The 22,841-nt window shown below is 27.0% G+C and overlaps 1 pseudogene; it reads left to right on the top strand.

The window, feature by feature from the left end:
* Positions 1-277: 277 nt before the first annotated feature.
* LOC124931251 lies at positions 278-3,113 on the top strand (annotated as a pseudogene).
* Positions 3,114-22,841: the final 19,728 nt, after the last annotated feature.

Here is a 22,841-nt window from a genome sequence, read left to right as displayed (position 1 = left end):
GAGTTCATTCTGCATTCTACTTGCTTGATTGAATCTCTTGATTCTATGTAACGATATCTGTTACTTTCTGTATTAATTTGAGTGACTGATTATTATTTTAGGTTTTATCTTAGGAGATTTCAAATCCAGTTACAAATGAATGAATTAATCCTCCGTTTGTGCTGTGAATCTATTTCTTTGTTTGTTTCTGTGGCGGATGTCTAACAACATATTGAGTTCATTTGTAATCTATATGAGATGACATTGAGAAACATAGGTAATTTGTAATCTATATGAGATGACATTGAGAAACATAGGTAATCTGAACTTTGCCTTGAGAGATTATAAAAATTCATTGGCAGTTTATTTGTATGATTCTGATTCAGATTCAGAAACAATCTAATCGATAGAAACAAACATATCACGCAATTAGGGTATGAATATCACGTTTGGGCTCGAGTCTCTTCCCATCGAGCCAAATTGATACATCCATTGTTCTCCACTAGGTGAGGACAACAATGAAGTTGAGGAAATGAATGATTCAGAGCCAGATGTCTGATGATTGATTGGGAGGAAAGGCTTACTTGCAAATGGGGATTTAATCTCGTACCAAATGTGAGGAAAGAGGTTAAATGTCCATTAAGTTTAATCTTTTCTGAATTAATTACCACAAATGACATGAGTTGTACATAATTGGTTGTATTTCTATCATAGCCTACTATGATTATGGTTTGAATGAAACTTTCATTATATATCACAAATATCTTATCTGCATTGATAATAAGATGACCATTTTTTAAATAGGCTTTTATTTGCCAAAGAATCATATGTGGTTTAATGTCTTGTCCATTGGGTCTCATATACAGAGTGCATCAAGACTGATAATGACAGATTCTACTTTCAACTGACATACGATATGGATCAGGAGGTACACCTTTTCTTTGTGTTTCAATAAGCAATGTCATATAATGCCATCTCATTTTGTGATTGAGTTTATTTTTTTGGCATCGACACGAAAGAATCAGAGAAGCTGAGCTCGGTTCACATACTGTAAGGTCCCATGGGATTACAGTGGTGAGGATCCACTTGCATGATTGGCTCATTTTACTGCTTCTTGGTGTGATATACTATGTTTTGAATACAATCAGTCCGTTCTATCGGTTTGTTGAGAAGTATATGATGTCTGACCTCAAGTATCCTTTGAAAGATAATACAGTTCCTCCATGGGCTGTTCCGGTATGTTCTTTTTCTATTATTTTTATTCATAGAAATATTTATATGTCGTGTAACTTATGAATAGTGTTCCTTTCCATTGCTAGATATATGCAGTTATTTTTCCTATCTTGTTTTTTCTGGGAGTTTATTTATGTAGGAAGGATGTATACGATCTTCATCATGCAACTTTAGGTAAAACTGAAATCCTTACTTTATGTTTCTTGTGTGAAATGCTATGTTTATAAGCTTTGAGAAAAAAAAACAGGCCTACTTTTTTATGTCCTCATCACGGCTGTTCTAACAAATGCGATAAAGGATGTTGTTGGTCGGCCTAGACCCGACTTCTTCTGGCGGTGCTTCCCAGATGGAAATGATGTATGTATTTTTCTCAATTTCTCTAGATAATGGCTTCATTTATAAATACCAAGTTCAGTTTACAGTTCAGATCCAAATGATATGATAGAAATAGTTTTAAATGAAATGAATATGGAATATGCGGTTTTCCCACTAAGAATGCCTTGATAAGAATGCCTTGATTGAAGTGGAGGTAGGTCTGTGGGGATCGTGCTAGCTTACACCATGGAACAAATCCCGATTAAATTTTTTTTATAGAATCTGCGGGTTTATCTTAAAAGTATGCTAAGTGTGTGTCTCATGTATTACTGTTAGGCTTATGATTTGATTGGAAATGTTATTTGCCATGGAAACAGACATGTGATAAAGGAAGGGCATAAAAGTTTTCCATGTGGCCATACTTCGGATAATTATCTTATTGATATTCAACGAAAATAATCCTCCAATACTTTACTCAAAATCTTATTAATTTCTTGTTGTAGTATCCTTTTCCGGTCTAGAATTTCTGTCGTTGTATTTATCTGAAAAATCAAGGTGTTTGACCGAAGAGGACATGTAGCAAAATTGTGCATCTCTTTTACCCCGCTACTCGTTGTATCACTTGTTGGTGTCTCTCGAGTTGACGACTACTGACACCACTGGCTAGATGTGGCAGTAGGAGATATACTAGGTGAGTTCATTGCGCGTTATGTTTATCAATTACTATTTGGGACTTGAACTTGGTTTTTTTTGGCATATAATGCTAGTACATTAGCCATTTTGGGCTTTTTTCAAGGAAGAAGAGATTAATGTTTCTTTTTCTAAACTAATAAAATATCCGACACTAAATAATTTCGTGAAAAAAGAATGTCCGTTAGGAAAAAGTGCCCCAAATGGCACAAATGTTAAAAGTTTGAACATCATCTTGCAGTTCAAAGTTCAAACCCCATATGTTAAAAGAGGTCCAAGTTCAAGCCCCAATTTTAATAGCTTTGAGACTTGTTTGATGAGGTGTTATTTAGTCCTTGTTTAATATGGGTTTTTTGAGATTAATATAAAATAACCGAATATCTCATTATCAATATACTCTTTATTCATTAAATTATAACCATAAGACTAATTTCCTTTTACCCAACTAACCGAGTTTTCAATAGCTTACGGTTGAAGTGTCCATATGACGACAGTGGTGAGTTGCTCTACTAGCCTCACACCCCTGCTAGAGATTATTTTCAAAAAAGAAAATGTTAATCGTCTTAGATAGTAAAAGGGTTATTTATCGCAGGTATGGTATTTGCTACATTCTGCTATCTTCAATTTTACCAGCCTCCATACCATGTTGAAGGTATGTCTAATTAGGTTTGTTGTTCTACCACATAAGTATTCACAACTAAAACAGATCATTTTCTTCGTGAATATATTATCATCCCATTACAGGTTCGGGTTCTTATGCCTACTCCAAAATGAGGAAGGAATCACACAGTCGTAATTGCTCAATCAGTAGTGTTGCCGCACAAAATGAAAATAAAGTATCGGGAAATACTCAAGTTGAAGATGATCATCACCATAATTTCTTAGGGAAATCCTAGTTTGGTAGTTGATGACTTAGAACAGGGAAGAATGTATAGTTAGTTATATATACTTGCATTATTTGATGGTCAATTGATAACTAACTGTTTTTTTTATTTTTTTTGTTCATTGAATCGTAGCGATGGCAGGAATTCACAACCGCTTCACATCGATGGAGGCCGAGAGATCCAAAACAGATGAACTCGGTGGTAATCAGGTTAACATATGTTTTTTATTTAGAGTTATTAGTTTATTTGGTTTTTATAGTTAGCTAGAATTGTTAGTTTATCTATGAAGAATGTTAATATATTTCTATGGGTAATTATTTTATCCAGTATTTATTTTATTATTTATTATTTATAATTCAAATCAGATTGTTAGGTGTTCAGATTATATTTTAAGATTTAGAAACTATTTTATTGGACAAGACATGGTTCAATTATTACTATTGTTAATGAATAGTGTAATGGCAATAACAATATACTTTTTGATAATCTTAATTATACTCACATGTCATAATATATAAACAAATTTCGTTTTAATACTTTTATAGATAATAGTTTATAAAAAAATAATTTAATTTCATTGATTCGAACTTGCATCTTAAAAAATAAATAATATTATTAAAAATTTGGGTACAAAATTTTTGGTTAAATTTAACAAGTTATATTGAGAAATTGTTAAAATATTGAAATTGAGAAATATTAAAATAATAAATTTTTCTTCTACAAAATATGATAAAATTTTTTGATTAGTTGATATGGAAATAAAGAATTTGAGTTAATCGTAAAGAGATGAAAGGTAATGACTTTAGTTCAAATATCTTCAAGTGCTTTATTGCAAACATTATTTATCATATTTGGATGGAGAGGAACGCATGAAAATTATCAAGGGTTCGAAATGATGTGGAGTTTGTTTGGAATAAAATTATCTTTGATGGAAACTCACTCGAATGTGGAGACGAATTCTCACTTGTGAAAGAAATTGGTTGATTTGTCAAAGATGAAATATTGCATATGAGAAATTTACTCTTACGTCTGATTTCAAGGCACTCTAAGTTTCATTGTTTGCGTCATTTAATTTTGTTCTCATTCTGGTTGTTTTTTGTTTTCATCTTGTTGGTTCATTCATTTTTGACAAAAATTTGTTCTGCCGCCTAAATCATGAGCTCTTATAATTCTTCACCCTTTTCGGGTCTTTTTATTTAATAACATTATGTTGTTTTATAAAAAAAATTAAGATAACAAAGTCATATGAGAAAATATTTTCAATCCAAAAAAGATGGTGAAATTATTATAAGAACTTAAAGATTAATCAAATAAAATATTGTTGATCAAACACTAAATATCCTTGGATTGGTTAGTTACTTAACTTGCTAATCTGAAAAAGTTTTCTTAAAATTTTGATTCGGTCTTTGTGTTTGATTTTGTAGAATTTAAGATAGTGGTGAGTCGCTTCTTCAGTCTCGTTAGAAAGCTTATCTCGTGGTATTTTCTCGGTAAAATCTGCTAATGAATAAACAAGGGAGTCCAGAAGTTATGCTAGAAGTCCTTGTTGAGATATAATATTGTATTTGTGGCAACTCAATTCGACTTTAAAAATTTGTACCGCAACTTTTGAAAATATTCTTCACCATGTACAGCAACTTTTGAAAAACATTCTTCACCATGTACAACATTTGAATGATTTTCTGAATTTTCTTCTATTGCAATTTGACGATCGGGCACTTGTTCATTTCTCATAGCATCAACATCTTCACTATCTAAACAATTTGCTGAATTTTCTTCTATTACAATTTGAAGCTTCTCTAGTGGTATTTTCTCGGTAGAATCAATAAAGGAGTCGAAAGGTAGTTTTGAAGTCTTTGTTCAGATATAATATTGTATTTGTAGTAACTCGATTCGTTTTCAAGAATTTGTACCGTAATTTCTGAAAAAAGTTCTTCATCATATACACCATCTGAATTTTTTTCTATTACAATTTGACGATCGGGCACATGTTCATCTTCCAAACATAACCCAAATTGTTTTATGACTTCAGTTTTAATAAAATCTCATGTAATCACCATATTAGGATCTAAACAAGCTTTAAAATTTGTATACTATAACCTAGCCTTATGTCTGAAATAAAATCTTGCAATTCATTGTTGAATGTCGGTTGGTATGTCGTTAATTCTAAAATATTCTTCCGCTGCACATATCCATTCATCTACATTTTCGCTGTCGAATTCTGGGAATTCTATTTTACCTCCGTGCGTAAAATAATACATGAATATTTTCTTGTCAATTTTATATTCAATCTTTGTGTTATAAGAACTATTCTTTACGGATCTTGCATAAGAGGGAGAAAAAAAATCGTATCGCTGCTTGCGGAAGGAGTTGATGGAGAGAAAAGATTATTTTGTCGAATTTTCAAACCACAATTAGAGAATTGACAGCTCTGGTACCATTGTTACAATTTGTTTACTTAGTTACGCCACTTCGAAAGTTTGTCGTAGAAACGATCGAAAAAAGAATGAAGAATTATCAAGAAGGAGATGCAGTGTCAATAGAAGAATAAGGTGCGACCAAAAAGAATAAAATTATAATTTTAGAACACAACTCAAAGTAATGAAACTATTATTTCTTCCAACGTAATCCAGAAATTTAATAAAAAAACTATTTATAAAAGTAGATCTAATTAACTAATTAACTATATTAAAAATTACAATTAATACTAATAGGATTTAATTGTTACAACTTTAAAACTTGAAAGATTTATCTATACTATTGGATCAATACAAAATATATATATATATATATATAATATATCCGTTACATAATCACAACAAAAGAAGTCACTATGATGTTAATCATGAAGTATTCAATGTTCTACTAAAGCTTCATATATATATCAAATGAAGTAACGATCAAAACAAAAATCAAGATCACTAAACCTTGTAAACTCGAACCTACTTAAGTCCTTCCCTGTCCTAGTTCGTGATCTGCATCACGAGCTCTTTCAACAAGATCTTCTTCTACAGCTTTAATGATATCTTTTGATGATTGAGCAAATGATTCCAACGGTTGGTCTGTTATCTGATTAGTAGTAATATACAAAGTCCAATGAATAAAAACAATTTTTACAAATCATCTAATAAAATTCTTACCGAAACTCCTTTATTGTCGGATCTTCTTCAATCACATTTGATCTTAGGCGGTGGTGGTAGCCAATCCAGCTCCTCCTCGTCGTTGTCCTTATTATCAAGAATGTGTAAAATCTCCTTTTTTATCTTCGTTTATTTTCTTAACCTAATTGTATATAATAACATCAACAGGATATAGTTATCGAAATTGGTAACATGTTAATTTGTTTATTTGGGAGAGATTTATAACCTTATTAGATAGTTTACTCTCTTGGAACGGCATGAAGATTATGAATCATCATCGTCATCATCTGCCCATTAGAGAAAAACGTGAATGAAAATTAACTTTGTGTGTTTGAGAATGGGTCATCTACCATCACTCTTTAGGAGCTTCTTTGATTAAAAGTAGGAAAAAAATTGGGTTAAAAAATAAATACAAACCCATTCAGGATACTTTTAACAAATTAATATTAGTATTTGATATACTTTCATCTAAAGATGTATACATAGGGCATTAAAATCATAAAGATACCAATAACGATCACTATGTATGTGGTTGGTAATAATAACTCATATACCGACAATTTTGTTCTAGTCGGCGTTGATATGCTAAATGACGATGATTTTTGTTATGGTCGGCATATATAGTCGGTATTGAGTTCTTTTTACTAGAATCGAAGAAAAAAACATACACTAGTAAACGATTGAAAGTTGGCTTAGAGATGAATTTAAGGAAAAGAAAAATAACAACAAAAAATAAGTCAAACAAAAATAATTACGATATTTCACTATTTTAACCCAGCTATAGTGGTTTTGGTATTCATTTGAAGTCATTATTTACTAATAACTTTTAATTGTTTAACTATTTTAGTATTCAATTTCAACAACGGTTATAGTATCAATTCTATAATATTGGAATAAAAGTTTGATCATGGATGCTAACACTTCATTTACTATACTGTTGTAGTCTCAACTTTCTCAAATAGGCTTGACTACGTGCGAATGTGAAAATCCTTCACTTGACTTTTATCAATACTGAATTTATCCAAAGAGTTCTACAAACATTGACTAGTAGTTTAGTCTAGGGGTGTAAACGAGACGAGCCGGGCTCGAACTAGCCCTGGTTCGAGTTCGACTCGACTCGATTTTTATTGGCTCGACTCGAGCTCGAGCTCGATCGAGCTTTTAATATTAAGCTCGAACTCGGCTCGATTAAATAACCATAGGCTCGAGTTCGGCTCGATAGGCTCGATAAGCTCGAAGCTCGAATTTAAATATATTTATATATAAATGTCTTATATTAAAAAGATATAAATCACCATTCATAAATCACTAGTTCACAAAAATAATATTTCATATCCTTAGTTAAATTTTAATAAAAAAAAGACAACCATAAATCAAAATATAGCTCATAAAACATAAAATTTCAGCAGCATGCGTCATGCATATTCATCTCAAATTTCAGCAATATGCGTGGTCATCTCAATCAAAAATTCTCGATCATACAACCTATATTACTACATACATTCATTAACATAAAGTTATAGTATGCTCAAATAATAATATAATAATTGCACTAGAAAAACAAATTAAACAAATTAGAAAGAACTAAAATATAATTTACCTTAAGAGTTGGATGTAAAAGAATAATTTTTTGATAAGTTTTTTCCTTCTGTAAAAATAAATAATCATATAAGTGATTAAAATTTAGTTTCTAATTTAGATAACTAATAATGAAACTTAACTTACCTTATTTGATCCCTCCAATATGTCAAAATCATTCCAAACTTCTGAAGTTTTTTCTTTTTCTTTGTTTGGAACCCCTCATCCTGTTTTTCTTCGTCATTTTCTTGTGTGTCTTGTTGAGTGTAGTTATGAAGAACCTCATTACTTTCAACTACACCGATATTTATATTAAGTGGAATTGATGTCATTAAGAGATAAATAAATAAAATCAAAACAAACACAATGGGTTATGTCAACAACTACTATATAAATTTAGTGCTTGAAGAGAGCAATAACTGGACAAGACTTAGGGTTTTACCGGAGCGAGATTTAGGGATTCGAAACGAGATGTAAGTTTGTTGAAGAAGTATCAATGGACAGTCTCTTGAGTCTTTTTGCAAAATAGTTTTGAAAATTAAAATACTTTATAGTATAATAAAAATACCTTTATATCTTATAAAATATAATATATTGAGATTACATATATTAAATAATATTACAATATAATTATATTTTTTTATTTAATTTTTAAAAATTATATTTCCGTAATTAAATTAATATCAATATATTTATTTCCTTATAAGTATTATATAATATATATTTTTTAATTTATAAATATTATTCTCGTATATCTTGATATACCAAAATAATGAAAATCTCATACCTTTTATGTACCAATAATTTTGGTATCGGTATAATAAACAATAATCCCATAAATAGTCTTATGGATGTTTTAAATTTTCATTAAAAAATAAAATATAATAAAAAAATGATTAGGCTCGAAAAAGCTCGACGAGCCATCAAGCGAGTCTTACCTAAGCTAGAATTTAGCTCGAATATTAAACGAGCTGGCTCGAGCTCGGCTCGAATTCGATTTTGACCGAACTCGAATCGAGCTTTGACCGAGAGGCTCACGAGCGGCTAGACTCTTTTACATCCCTAGTTAAGTCTCAATTATGTAAAGAGTTATACAAATATATAGTTTTTATATTTCACTTGTATTAATATATTTAACCCATTTTGTTCTTGTCTTCTTTTTATTATTTTTATTTTAAATGTTTTTAATATTAGTGAGTGAATTAAAAACAAAAAGACATAGTGCTCTTATTGTTAAATAAATATTATAATTATAAGAATGCCTATCAATTCTATTTAATAAATTAAAATATTCTTATTGTTAAATAAATATTATAACGGTTATAATAAGGGTTGAATTATAAGTAAACTAAAAATTATCTTGGAATTCAACATTATAATAAGTGTTGAATTATAAATATTATAATAAGTGTTTTATATACCGTAAATATCATGTAAAACGTGATTTACATAATTTTAAATAAACTTCAAACCTACGTTTCACACGAATCTGTGAATTATTTGACAGTAGATATCGTGTAAAACACATTACATAAAAACTATTGTAAAACAACTCTCTTATAAAACACCAACTATCGTGTAAAGCGCGTTTTACAGGAGAGCATTATATAATCGTATAAAATATAAAGTTGAATTATTTGATTGAAAAGTTAGGATAATTTATTATTTGTTATTTGATTAAAAATTGTATTATACATACAGTGTTCACTCTCTCTCTATACAAAGTTAAATAATCTCATTTGAAGGTAAGTATAATCTATTACCTATTCTCCCCTTAAAAAATTTTGGCACAAATAGTTTAAAATTCTTAAGTATCTTATCTTTCTTTTTTTAAATTTGATTTAATTATTTCTTTAAATATATTTAATAAGTTTTATTTAAAGAGTATTTTTTTAATAAAAATATTATAAATTTAAAGAGAAACTATATGTAATTTTTTTAATAAAATTATTCCACATACCCATTGACATGCTTTCATTAATTTATACTAATTTAGATTTTTAAGTATTATATATATTTTTATTAATTAATATTATTTAATAAAAAATAAAATAAAATAATAAAATACCTAAATAATTAGTATATATTTATTTATATACAATCCATTAATAATATTATAAATTTTAATAGTGAAAATTCATATTACAATAAAAATATAATTATTATAATATTTAAGAATATTAAATAAACCAAGAGATAAGAGTTCATATTAACCTTTTAAAATTCAAAAATTCAAAATAATAAAATAATAATATTAATAATAAAATAATATAAAATATTAAGAAAAAAATAATAATAGTAAATAAAAATAACAAAATATAAATAAAGTTAAGATTATCATTTTTATTAAAATATTAAAAGACAAAATTAATTTTTCATTTTTATAATATTTATCATGATACTTTTATCAAACATATTTATATACAATTTTTATTTTTTTTATATAGTTATACTTTATTTATAACCTAGTTACAAGATAAAAACATTATAAATTCGATTTTCATTCAAGTATTTTAGTTATAACCTAGTTACAAGATAAAAACATTATAAATTCGATTTTCATTCAAGTATTTTAGTGTGGGATGAGAGAAATGGATGAATGTGAATAGTGATAATTTTTATAATATACAATAACTTTCAATTTAATATCATAAACAAACACTCTAAAATTAAACATAAAAAATGTTTAAAATTGTTTGATGTGCTTTGACAAGTTTTTTTTGGTTCCTATTTTCCATCAAACTATATATAATAGGGAGCCTAATTTTATTAAATTGTTTTTATTTAAACAATTCCTCTTTCTTTACAAAATTAAGTTCCTCTTCTTTTCAAATGAAGTAATTTCATATTCTCACATCCTAGACAACTAAACTTATTTTTTTCCTTTATTTTGGGTTACATCTCAAGGAACAAGCAATAATTCTGAATTAAATTTCAAAATTAATTTTTACTCAATAATTAGCTTTTTTTTTCAAATGAAAAAAATATCTCAATTGAAGTCAAAAGTCACTTATGGAGAAGGGGAAAGAGGTGGGTGGAAGAAGTTAAGGTTAAAATAAATAAATAAGTCACTTATGCAAGTCACTTAATTTGATTGGTTTGTTAATACTTTGGGCTTGGCCTTGCGTGGTCGGGTGTTGGGCCGGTGGGCTTGGGCTGTTACTTTTTCGATAATATATATATATATATATATTAATTTTGATATATATATATGTGAACCTAAATTATACTTAGGTCGGTCGGATGATGTGTTGACCTACCCATAAACTTAAAACGATTAAAAATAAAATAAAAAATACTATACGTATGTTTCGAACTTTTAACCTAACAAAAAAATAAGTTCAAGTTTTTAACTAACTATATATATATATATATATAATGATGCTTAACTTTCAAAGTGTCTGGATTGTCGGGTCGAGAGTTGTGGTTAATTTGGATATATATGTGAGAATAAATGCATACTTTGGTCGGAAATTTGGTGTTATGAATGATGTTAAAAATGATATGTTAACACGTTATTGGACTTAAATCTAATAGAAGAGAGAATTTTCATTTTCCAAGTCGAATCACGTGTTGTCACATCATTCTCGACACCATTTATGACACCAAATTCCCGCTCAACTCTAATTTTTAATACATATTTGCTCTCTCCTTTTATAATCAGTTATAAATAAAGTCACTTACTCAAAATTATATGCCATATAAGTTTAATTCAAAAATTAAAATAAATTATAAATATTATAAGTATATTTAAACAAATAAATAATATATTTAATAATAAAAAACTACAAAATACTTTTTATGTACTTAAAAATTAAATTAAAATATATTTTGTTATAGAGAAATTATATTTAAATAATACAAATAATAATTATGTTAAAAATAATAAATTTTAAATAATAATTTTATTTAAATTTTATGTATTTTAAATTTTAATTATATTTGATTAAATAGACAAACATATTAAATATAATAAAAAATAAGTTTGTAATAATATAAATGAAAATTTAAATTTTATGAAAATAAGATTTATTAAAAAAAATTATATTTTATTAAATAAAAAACGAAATCTTAGTAAATTTAAAAAACAATTAATTTATTGAAAACAATTTAATACTAAATATATAGATTATTTATAAAAGATGAATATAAAATTTAATTCAAAAGGTATATAAGTAAGAAAAATAAATAATATTTTATGTATTTAAAATTTAAACTAAGATTATAATTTGGTGTAAAAAAATTACATTTATATAAAAATAATTATACTTATTTCAAAAATATTTGAATTATATTTGATTAAAAACAAAAGTAATAAAAAAATAATTCAAAAGTTTAATAGTTATAAATGAAAAAAAATATTTTTAATATAAAAATTAGGTAAATATGATAAAATAAAATTTTATGTATTTTAAAATTTAAATTATACTTTATTAAAATAATGAAGGAATGTGTAAATAAATATAATTTAATAAATTTAATGAAAAAATTAAATTTAAATTAATTTTTTATAGAAAAATGTTTTTATATAAAATAAAAATTAATAATATAATTTTCTAAGTTTATTGTGAAAATTAAATTTTAATTTATAAAATTTGATATTAATGATATGATATTTATTTATATTTTTACAAATTTAACCAGTTATAATTCTTATAATTTGCACAATCTAACCTACATAAAAATAAACCTATCAAAAACGTAAAATGCATTTTATATAGAAAGATAATATAAAATTAAGTAAAAAAAAACTTACTTAAACTCATGAAGGTCGATCTATAAGATGAATAATATACTGCAATAAAAATAGACGTGTATAATGTTTTTCAAACAGTTATATATAATAGATTAAGAAAGAAGAGGACAGAATTATAATTATACCTAAATAAATTCAATTTGGAACCAATTTCTTGACAAATATCGACAACTCCTTTCGTCGATCCAAGGTCTTCAAATTCCTGAAAAATAACAATTCATTCAGCATCACCGAAAAAAGGCCAATTACAAAACAAGAAAAAAGACAAAAGACAAAGTCACACTTATCGATTAAACAAGGGTTTTAAGATTCAAGCATCAAAATATTAAAAATGGAGTTTCATTTGATAACAAACTATAATCATTTATACCTTCAGCTTTCTCAAAGAGGAGTGGAATAAAATCTACAATCATTCTATTTGCATCATATATAATACATCATATATAATACATCATCAGTCTTTAATCATTGGCTTGGAATCCTCCAGGCTACAGATGAAATCAAAATTCAGAATTTGAAATTAGTGAATAAAATTTTTATTATCAATAAATTGCATACCGCAACAGCAACTTTCATTGCATCAGCATTAAGTGATGTTCTTCCTATCCCATCAATATTTACCTACAAATATCATAAGAGAATTGTTGGGTGTGAATGCGATTAAAGTTTGACTCAGTCCTCTTGTTTATCGATTCCGTCGCACCACTATCTCACAAAAAGGAGGCAACCCTCTCACTAGCATCCATACACCACAAAGGAATTTGACATCTGCCTCCCACCAAGAGAGTAGTATCTATTTATATTATTAGGTCAAGTCCAATAAGCGGGTTACTAGAGATTGGGCCATAATGTTGGGCCAACCAATACCCAACAATCTCCACCTTTGGCCCAAAACAGTGCAAAACATAATCACGGAATCACAAGACACATTATCATCAATTTATTACCACCGACGCAATAAAGAGATTACCCAAGGTAAAATGCAAGAGCATAAAACATGGGACAATCACAAAAATCTAATGAAAGAGCACAAATCATGCAAAAATCCCAAAGATCAAATGCAAGAGCACAAAGCATGTGAAAATCACAAAGATCAAACGCAAGAGCACATAGCATGGGAAAATCACAAAGATCAAACGCAAGAGCACAAAGCATGCGAAAATCTCAAAGATCAAATGCAAGAGCACAAAGCATGCGAAAATCACAAAGATCAAACGCAAGAGCACATAGCATGGGAAAATCACAAAGATCAAACGCAAGAGCACAAAGCATGCGAAAATCTCAAAGATCAAATGCAAAAGCACAAAGCATGCGAAAATCACAAAGATCAAACGCAAGAGCACAAAGCATGGGAAAATCACAAGATCAAACGCAAGAGCACAAAATATGCGAAAATCACAAAGATCAAATGCAAGAGCATAAAGCATGCGAAAATCACAAAGATCAAATGCAAGAGCACAAAGCATGGGAAAATCACAAAAATCAAATGCAAGAGCACAAAGCATGTGAAAATCACAAAGATCAAATGCAAGAGCACAAAGCATGCGAAAATCACAAAGATCAAATACAAGAGCACAAAGCATGGGAAAATCACAAAGAATGCCATGTCCACAAAGGACGAACCTCAAAGAGTTTTCCCTAAGTCAAAGTTTAAAATCTGTTGACACGAAATAATTTTTTCAACGGTAGACACTTAGAACCCATATCAGCAGGATTAAATTTTGAAGGAATTTTCTCTAACTTAACAATGCTCTTTTCAACAATATCCCGAATGTAATGAAACCTAACATCAATATGTTTAGTTCTATCATGAAAAACATGATTTTTACATAGTTGAATAGCAGATTGACTATCAGAAAACACAACCACATTTTTGTCAAGAAAACCAATTTCAGACAAAATAGCCATAAGCTAAATTGCTTCCTTAAAAGCTTTAGTGATAACTACATACTCAGATTCTGTAGTAGATAAAGCAACAATGAGTTGAAGTTGAGACTTTCAACTTATGCAAGAGCCACACAAAGTAAACACATAGGAAGTATCAGACTTTTTATTATCCCTATCATTAGCATAATTGGAATCTACATAATCAACTAACTTTGTACCTACAGAACACATAGAGAAAGTCAAGCCAACATCAACAGTGGTTTTTAGATATCTCAAAAGCCATTTCAAAGCATTTCAATGAGGCATACCAAGGTTAGACATAAATCTACTCAAGCAACTAACTGTATATGCAATATCAGGCCTAGTACTAATCATTAGATACATAACAGACCCTATTGTATTGGAATAAAGCACATTCTTCATTTCAGTTATTTCAGTTTCAGCCTTAGGAGACTGATCCTTACTTAACACAAAGTGGGAAGTAAGAGGTTCATCCACAGATTTAGCATCAGACATAGCAAATTTACTCAAAATTTTAGCAACATATGCACTTTGATTCAACACAAGAGAAAATTTTATTTTATCTCTAATGATATTCATGCCCAAAATCTTCTTAGCATCACCTAAGTCTTTCATGTCAAAATTTTCACAAAGCGATTTTTGCACATGCATAACAGACTTCATACATGGACTAACAATCAACATGTCATCCACATACAATAAAAGAAATACAGGCACAAAGTCTATATTCTTGAAGTAAAGGAAATGATCAGAATAACTTCTTTTAAACATCAAAGATTGTATGCACTTATCAAACTTGATATTTCATTGCCTAGGAGATTGTTTTAAACCATACAAGGTTTTTTTTTAACAAACAAACATGATCAGGCAACTGGGGGTCAACAAACCCCTCAGGTTGATGCATATAAATATTTTTATCAAATTCACCATGTAAGAAAGTAGTAGTAATATCCATTTTCTTCAATTCCCAATCAAAGTGAGCAACTAAAGCAAGTATAATTCTAACAATAGTGAATTTGACAACAAGAGCGAAATTTTCAGCATAATCTATTCCCTCCTTTTGAGTAAATCCCTTGGCTACTAACCTAGCCTTGAATCTAACTTTTTCAGACTCTTGCTTCACCTTATACAACCACTTGCAATCCACTAAAGAGCAATTATGAGGTTTAGGAATAAGTTTCCAAGTATCATTGATTCTTAGGGAATTCGTCTCATTATTCATAGCAACAATTCATTCAGTAGAAAACTTAGACCTCAAAGCTTCTTTGTAAAAGTTAGACTCATTACAGTCTAGGGATTCAAACATGTTAAAAGCAAATCAGACATATTGCAATCATTCAAATTATCATCCCTAAATCTAGCAGGCATTATAACAGTTCTTCTACTTCTATCCCTAGCAAGTTGATAGTCATTCAAATCATCAAACAAATCATTTGAATTAGACAAAACATTTGAATCATACAAATCATCAATATCATGCACATTATCATGCTCCACCTCATTGGGAACATTCACATCATGTTCAACGGGTTGATCAAAAACTACCGGCACATGCTCCACCTTATTAGGAGCATCATTAACATGAGTGAGGACATAGAAAAGCAAGGAAAATCATTCTCATTAAAGACAACATCTCTACTTATCACAATCCTAAGCCCATGTTCACTCCTGTCCCAAAGCCTATAACCTTTTACCCCTTCAGGGTAGCCTAAGAACACACATTTCTTAGACCTAGGCTCCAACTTGTCAACCTTCTGATGCACATAGCCAACACAACCAAAAACTTTCAAGTTGCTCAAATCAAGAGGTTTACCTGAAAGCACAGATTCGGGACATTTCCCTCCTAAGGGAACACTAGGGGACCTATTTATTAAATAAACAGCAGTATGCAAAACATCCCCCCAAAACTTCTTAGACAACCTAGATGACGCTAACATAGCTCTCACACTCTCTAGAAGTGTCATATTCATCCTCTCAACAACACCATTCTAATGTGGTGTGTACGACACAGACCTATGTCTTTTAATACCCCAGGTAACACATAAATCATCATCTGTTTATTACAAAATTCAAGAATATTAATAGTCCTAAGAGTTTTGATTCTCTTACCTGTTTGATTCTCAATTAAAATCTTTCACTCCTTAAACTTTTCAAAAACATCAAACTTATGTTTCAAAAGTAACACCTAAACTTTCCTAGAATAATCATCAATGATGGACATAAAATATTGGTTCCCTCCATGTGTAACAACATTAGAAGGACCCCACACATCAACATGTAAATATTCAAGGATATCAGTACACTTAGACACATTTGGGTAAGAGGAGATGGGAAAACTCACCTTATATTGTTTTCCTAGCACACATGATTCACAGAAGGGGATGGGGGACAATTTATCACTACCAAAATGACCACCTTTATACAAAATTTCTAGACCTTTGTTACTCATGTGACCTAATCTATTATGCCAAAGAACAGATTTATCACCAATCACAGAGTTCACAGAGTCACAAGCAGTCTCAGCATGACACACATACAAATTGTTCATCTTTTTAGCAGTAAAGATAACAAGAGACCCACGTAAAATTTTCATAACCCCTTTTCCCCACTTTCCATCCAAACCATCATTCTCAAGAGATGTACAAGACAAAAAATTATTACGCAAATTAGGAACATGCCTCACATTCTTCAAAGTAAACACAGAACCACAAGAGAACCTTAGGCATAAATCACCTATTCCTAACACCTTGCAATTTTTTGAATTTGCCATAGACACAAAACCATGTTCAATCTCTTTATAGTTAGAAAACAAATCTCTAAATGGAGTCACATGAAAAGTACAACCAGAGTCAACTAGCCAATCAGATTTGCACAAAGAATCAGATAACACAGAGTTCAAGCTAGCATAATCACATAGATTAATAATCATAAAAATATCACCCATATTGCCCTCACAAACAGCCACATTAGCATTTTCAACATGTTGATTTCTCATAGGCTTAGGACAGTCCTTGATAAAATGACCAGACTCATGACAATTATAACACTTTTGGGCACTAGACCTACCCTGAGATCTACCCCTCACATGCATGACTTCCCTAAAATCAGTTTTTCCATCAAACGGAAACATACCATATTGATTAACACCCGACATGCTATCAAACAAATTAAAAGCAATCAACAATCAATTGGCAGAAATTATTAGGAGGGTTCAAGCTATGATACCTTGCGAAACTTAAAAAAGTTTTGACTTACACACCCCGCTCGGGGATTTGATGCTTCGTCTTCTCAGCAGTGGCACGGCAGCGGAACGACATCGACACGGTAGCGGCACGGCAGCGACACGGTAGCGGCACGTCGGCGGATTTGATTCTCAATGGTCGTGACAAACGCAACACCGACAACGGTTGAACAAGACAACAACGACTTCTTCTCTAGAGGCGGCAACGACTTTCTTCTTCCTCTAGTAACAACAAAAGCATAGAATAAAAGCAAGAGGATTAAAGAAGAAACAAAAGACAAATCTACGCTTATTGGTGAAGATAAATTATATCCTCCAACCCAATCTCAAACTTCAATTAGAAACCCTAAACCCTAGCTCTGATACCACTGTTGGGTGTGAATGCGATTAAGTGATGTTATTCCTATCCCATAAATATTTACCTACAAATATCATAAGATAATATATGACATGAATGGTAAGATATTTGTTTATCTACTATGATACATATGTAATGACATTAACAACAATATATATATATATATATATGAGAAAAATTATTTTGTATTCCTTAAACAAGATAAGGTTACTCATAATTTATAGTGGTGGTCGAATAAAGTTAAAGAAATAACACCTTCGGTAAAAAAATTATTTTGTCGTTTAAGATACTTTTGAAAGCCATAGACAATACTCCATCACCATGATAGTTCGACATCCACGCCTTTGAGAATTGAGAACCTTTTAGAACATCAATATGTTAGGTTAAGAAACATATGATATAACCACAAATAGTCAATAAAATTTGAATTAGATAATAAAATTACCTTGGATACAGACTGGTCCTTGAATATGAAGGAATGACTATGAATAACAAGGTTCTACTACTTTGAAGACGATTAACTTTGTGTCCGCAACGATGTTGACTAGATATCCACGCGCGAAATAGGAAATTTTGCAGGCAAAGAAATCATTATTTACGTAGAGCTTCACGACAACTAATTTTTGAAGCCTAAATTATCCCTTAACCATATTGAGCTACTATATTACATCGTTTCCAAATTCAAAATTTTAAGTATTTTATGTAAAAAATTAAATATTATTTTATGTATTTAAAATTTAATTTAAAATTATATTTTGTTATGAAGAAATTATTATTATAAAAAATAATTAAACATAATAATAATTAAAGGAATTATTTTATTTTAATATAAATTTTATTTTATTAAATAAAAAAATACAAATTTTAATACAAATTTAAATTTAATGAAAATAAGTTTAAAATTTAAATTATATTTGATTATATAGAATATGTATACAATTTTAATAAGTTTAATGCATATTTAAATTTAATAAAAATAATTTTAAGGTAAAATTTAAATTATATTTGATTAAATTGAAAAAAATACAATTTTAATACAAATTTAATGTTAATACGCTTTAATTCATTGTATAAATTAGTTATAAATAATATTAAAACATATATATTCTAAATATAAGAAATATATAATTAACAAACAAAATAATATTTGTTATAAATAAATTATATTTGTAGAAAAAATAATTATGTTAAAATAATAAAAACAAAATAAAAAAAATTAATTCTAAACTAAATTTAATATTTAATGTAAAATATAAAATTATTTTTTATGAATTAATGATTAATATAAATATAATTCAAAACTTAAACTTAATTATCAATATTATAAAAATATTTTAAAAAAATATACTTAATAATAAAAAACAAAAAAAAAATACTTTTTATGTATTTACAATTTATATTAAAATATATTTTGTTATAGAGAAATTATATTTATATAAAATAAATAATAATTATGATTTAAAATTGATGTATCTTAAATTTTAATTATATTTGATTAAATAGAAAAACATATTAAATATAATGCAAAATAAGTTTTTAATAATTTAAATGCAAATTTAAATTTTATGAAAATAAATTTTATTAAGAAATAAATTTTAGATTACATTTGATTAAATAAAAAATAAAATATTAATAAATTTAATAAAAAATTAAATTTAATGAAAATAATTTAGTACTAAATATAATAGCTTATTTATGAAATTAACGATAAATATAAAATTTAATTCAAAAGGTAAAGTTAATGATAAATATAAATATAAAATAAAGAATATTTAAAAATATATATTAATTTTATTATAAGAAATATACAAGTAAAAAAATAAATCATATTTTATATATTTAAAATTTAAACTAAAATTATAATTTTTATAGAGAAATTACATTTATATAAAAATAATTATAATTATTTAAAAATATTTGAATTATATTGTATAAAAAAGTGATAATTTTTTTTAAAAATTTAGATGATATAAATTTTAAAAATACTTTTAATATAAAACTTAAATAAATATAATAACAAAAAATTTTGTGTATTATAAAATTTAAATTATATTTTATTAAAATAAAGAATGGAGATGTAAATAAATATAATTTAACAAAATTAAAGTAAAATTTAAATTTAAATTATATTTTATTTTAGAAAAACGTTTTTATAGAACATAAAAATGAATAATATAATTTTATAAATTTATTGTGAAAATTAAATTTTAATTAATAAATTTTGATATTAAAAATATGATATTTGTTTATTTTTTGTACCAAACTTAAAAAGTTGGAATTCTTGTTATTTGTATAATCTATCCTACATCAAAATAAATTTATCGTGCATCTAAAAATGTATCATGCATCTTATATAGAAAAATAATATAAATGTAAGTAATAAAAAAAATAATATAAATGTAAGTAATAAAAGAAAACTTACTTGAACTCATGAAGGTCGATATGTACGATGAATAATGTACTGCAATAAAAATAATAAAAATAGATGGGGGTATAATGTTATTCAAACAATTATATATAATAGATTAAGAAAGAAATAGGAAAGAATTATAATTATACCTAAATAAATTCATTTTGGAATTCACACTAGAGAGGTGAAACTAAGGTCTTCAAATTCCTGAAAAATATCGATTCCTTCAGCATCACCGAAATAAGGTCAATTACAAAACAAGAAAAATACACAAAAGACAAAGTCACACTTATCAATATAAACAGGGAATTAAGATTCAAGAATCACAAAAATGGAGTTTCATCTAAAAATATAATATAATCATTTATACCTTCAGCTTTCTCAAGAAGGAGTGGACTAAAATCTACAATCATCCTATTTACACCATATAATACATTCTTCAATAAATTCATAAGTCTTGAATCATTGGCTTGGAATTCCTCCAAGCTATAGATGAAATCAAAATTCAGAATCAGAAAGTTGAAATGTGAAGAAAATTTTAATTATCAATAAATTGCATACCACATCATCAATTTTCATTGCAGCAGTATCAAGTGATTTTTTCCTATCCCATCATTATTTACCTATAAATATCATTAGAGAATTTATGACATGAATTGTAAAATATTTGTTTGTCTACTATGATCCATATGTGATGACATTAACAACAATATATATATAAATAAGAGAAACAAATATTTTGTATTCTTTAAACAAGATAAGGTTACTCATAATTTATAGTAGTGGTCGAATGAAAGGTAAAATGAGGAAATAACACCTTCAGAAAAAAAAAATTCATTTTGTCATTTAGGATTCTTTTGAAAGCCATAGGCAATACACTATCACTATGATAGTTCGACATCCACGACTTTGAGAATTGAGAACCTTTACAACATCAATATGTCATGTTAAGAAACATATGATATAACCACAAATAGTCAATAGAATTTGAATTAGATAATTAAATTACCTTGAATCCAGACTGGTACTTGAATATGACAGAATGACTATGAATAACAAGGTTCTACTACATTGAAGACGATTAACTTTGTGTCCACGACGATGTTGACCGAGATATCTATGAGCGGAACCGGAAAGTTTGCAGGTAAAGAGATCACTCTTTACATAGAGCTTGAAGACAACTATTTTTGAAGTCTAAGTTGTCCCTTAACCATATCGAGCTACTATATTACATCCTTTCTAGATTCAAAATTTTTAGTAATTTATGTAAAAAAATAAATATTATTTTATGTATTTAAAATTTAATCTAAAATTATATTTTGTTATAAAGAAATTATTATTATATATAAAAAATAATTAAACATAATAATAATAATTAAAGGAATTATTTTATTTTAATATAAATTTTACTTTATTAAATAAAAAAATTCAAATTTTAATACAAATTTAAATTTAATGAAAATAGTTTAAAATGTAAAATTTAAATTATATTTGATTATATAGAATATGTATACAATTTTAATAAGTTTAATACAAATTTAAATTTAATAAAAATAATTTCAATGTAAAATTTAAATTATATTTGATTAAATAGAAAAAAATACAATTTTAATACAAATTTAATGTTAATACGCTTTAATTCATAGTATAAATTAGTTATAAATAATATTAAAAAATATATATTCTAAATATAAGAAATATATATATAAAAAGTAATAATATTTGTTATAAATAAATTATATATATATAGAAAAAATAATTATGTTTAAATTATAAAAACAAAATAAAAAAAAAATTAATTCAAAATTAAATTTAATATTTAATGTAAAATGTAAAATTATTTTTATGAATGAATGATTAATATAAATATAATTCAAAACTTAAAATTGATTATCAATATGATAATAATATTTAAAAAATATATATATTTAATAGTAAAAAACAAAAAAAAAACTTTTTATATATTTAAAAAATAAATTAAAATATATTTTGTTATAGAGAAATTATATTTATATAATATAAATAATAATTATGATTTAAATTTTATGTATCTTAAATTTTAATTATATTTGAATAAATAGAAAACATATTAAATATAATGCAAAATAAGTTTTTAATAATTTAAATGCAAATTTAAATTTTATGAAAATAAATTTTATTAAAAAATAAATTTTAAATTATATTTGATTAAATAAAAAATAAAAAATTAATAAATTTAATAAAAATTTAAATTTAATGAAAATAATTTAGTACTAAATTTAATAGCTTATTTAAAAAATTAACGATGAATATAAAATTTAATTCAAAAGGTAAAGTAAATGATAAACCTTATAAGAATATTTAAAAATA

This window comes from Impatiens glandulifera, chromosome 1, assembly GCF_907164915.1.
Source record: "Impatiens glandulifera chromosome 1, dImpGla2.1, whole genome shotgun sequence".
Lineage (NCBI taxonomy): Eukaryota > Viridiplantae > Streptophyta > Magnoliopsida > Ericales > Balsaminaceae > Impatiens > Impatiens glandulifera.
The sequence above is the reverse complement of the archived record's forward strand: the minus strand, read 5'-3'. Positions and strand labels throughout refer to the sequence as shown.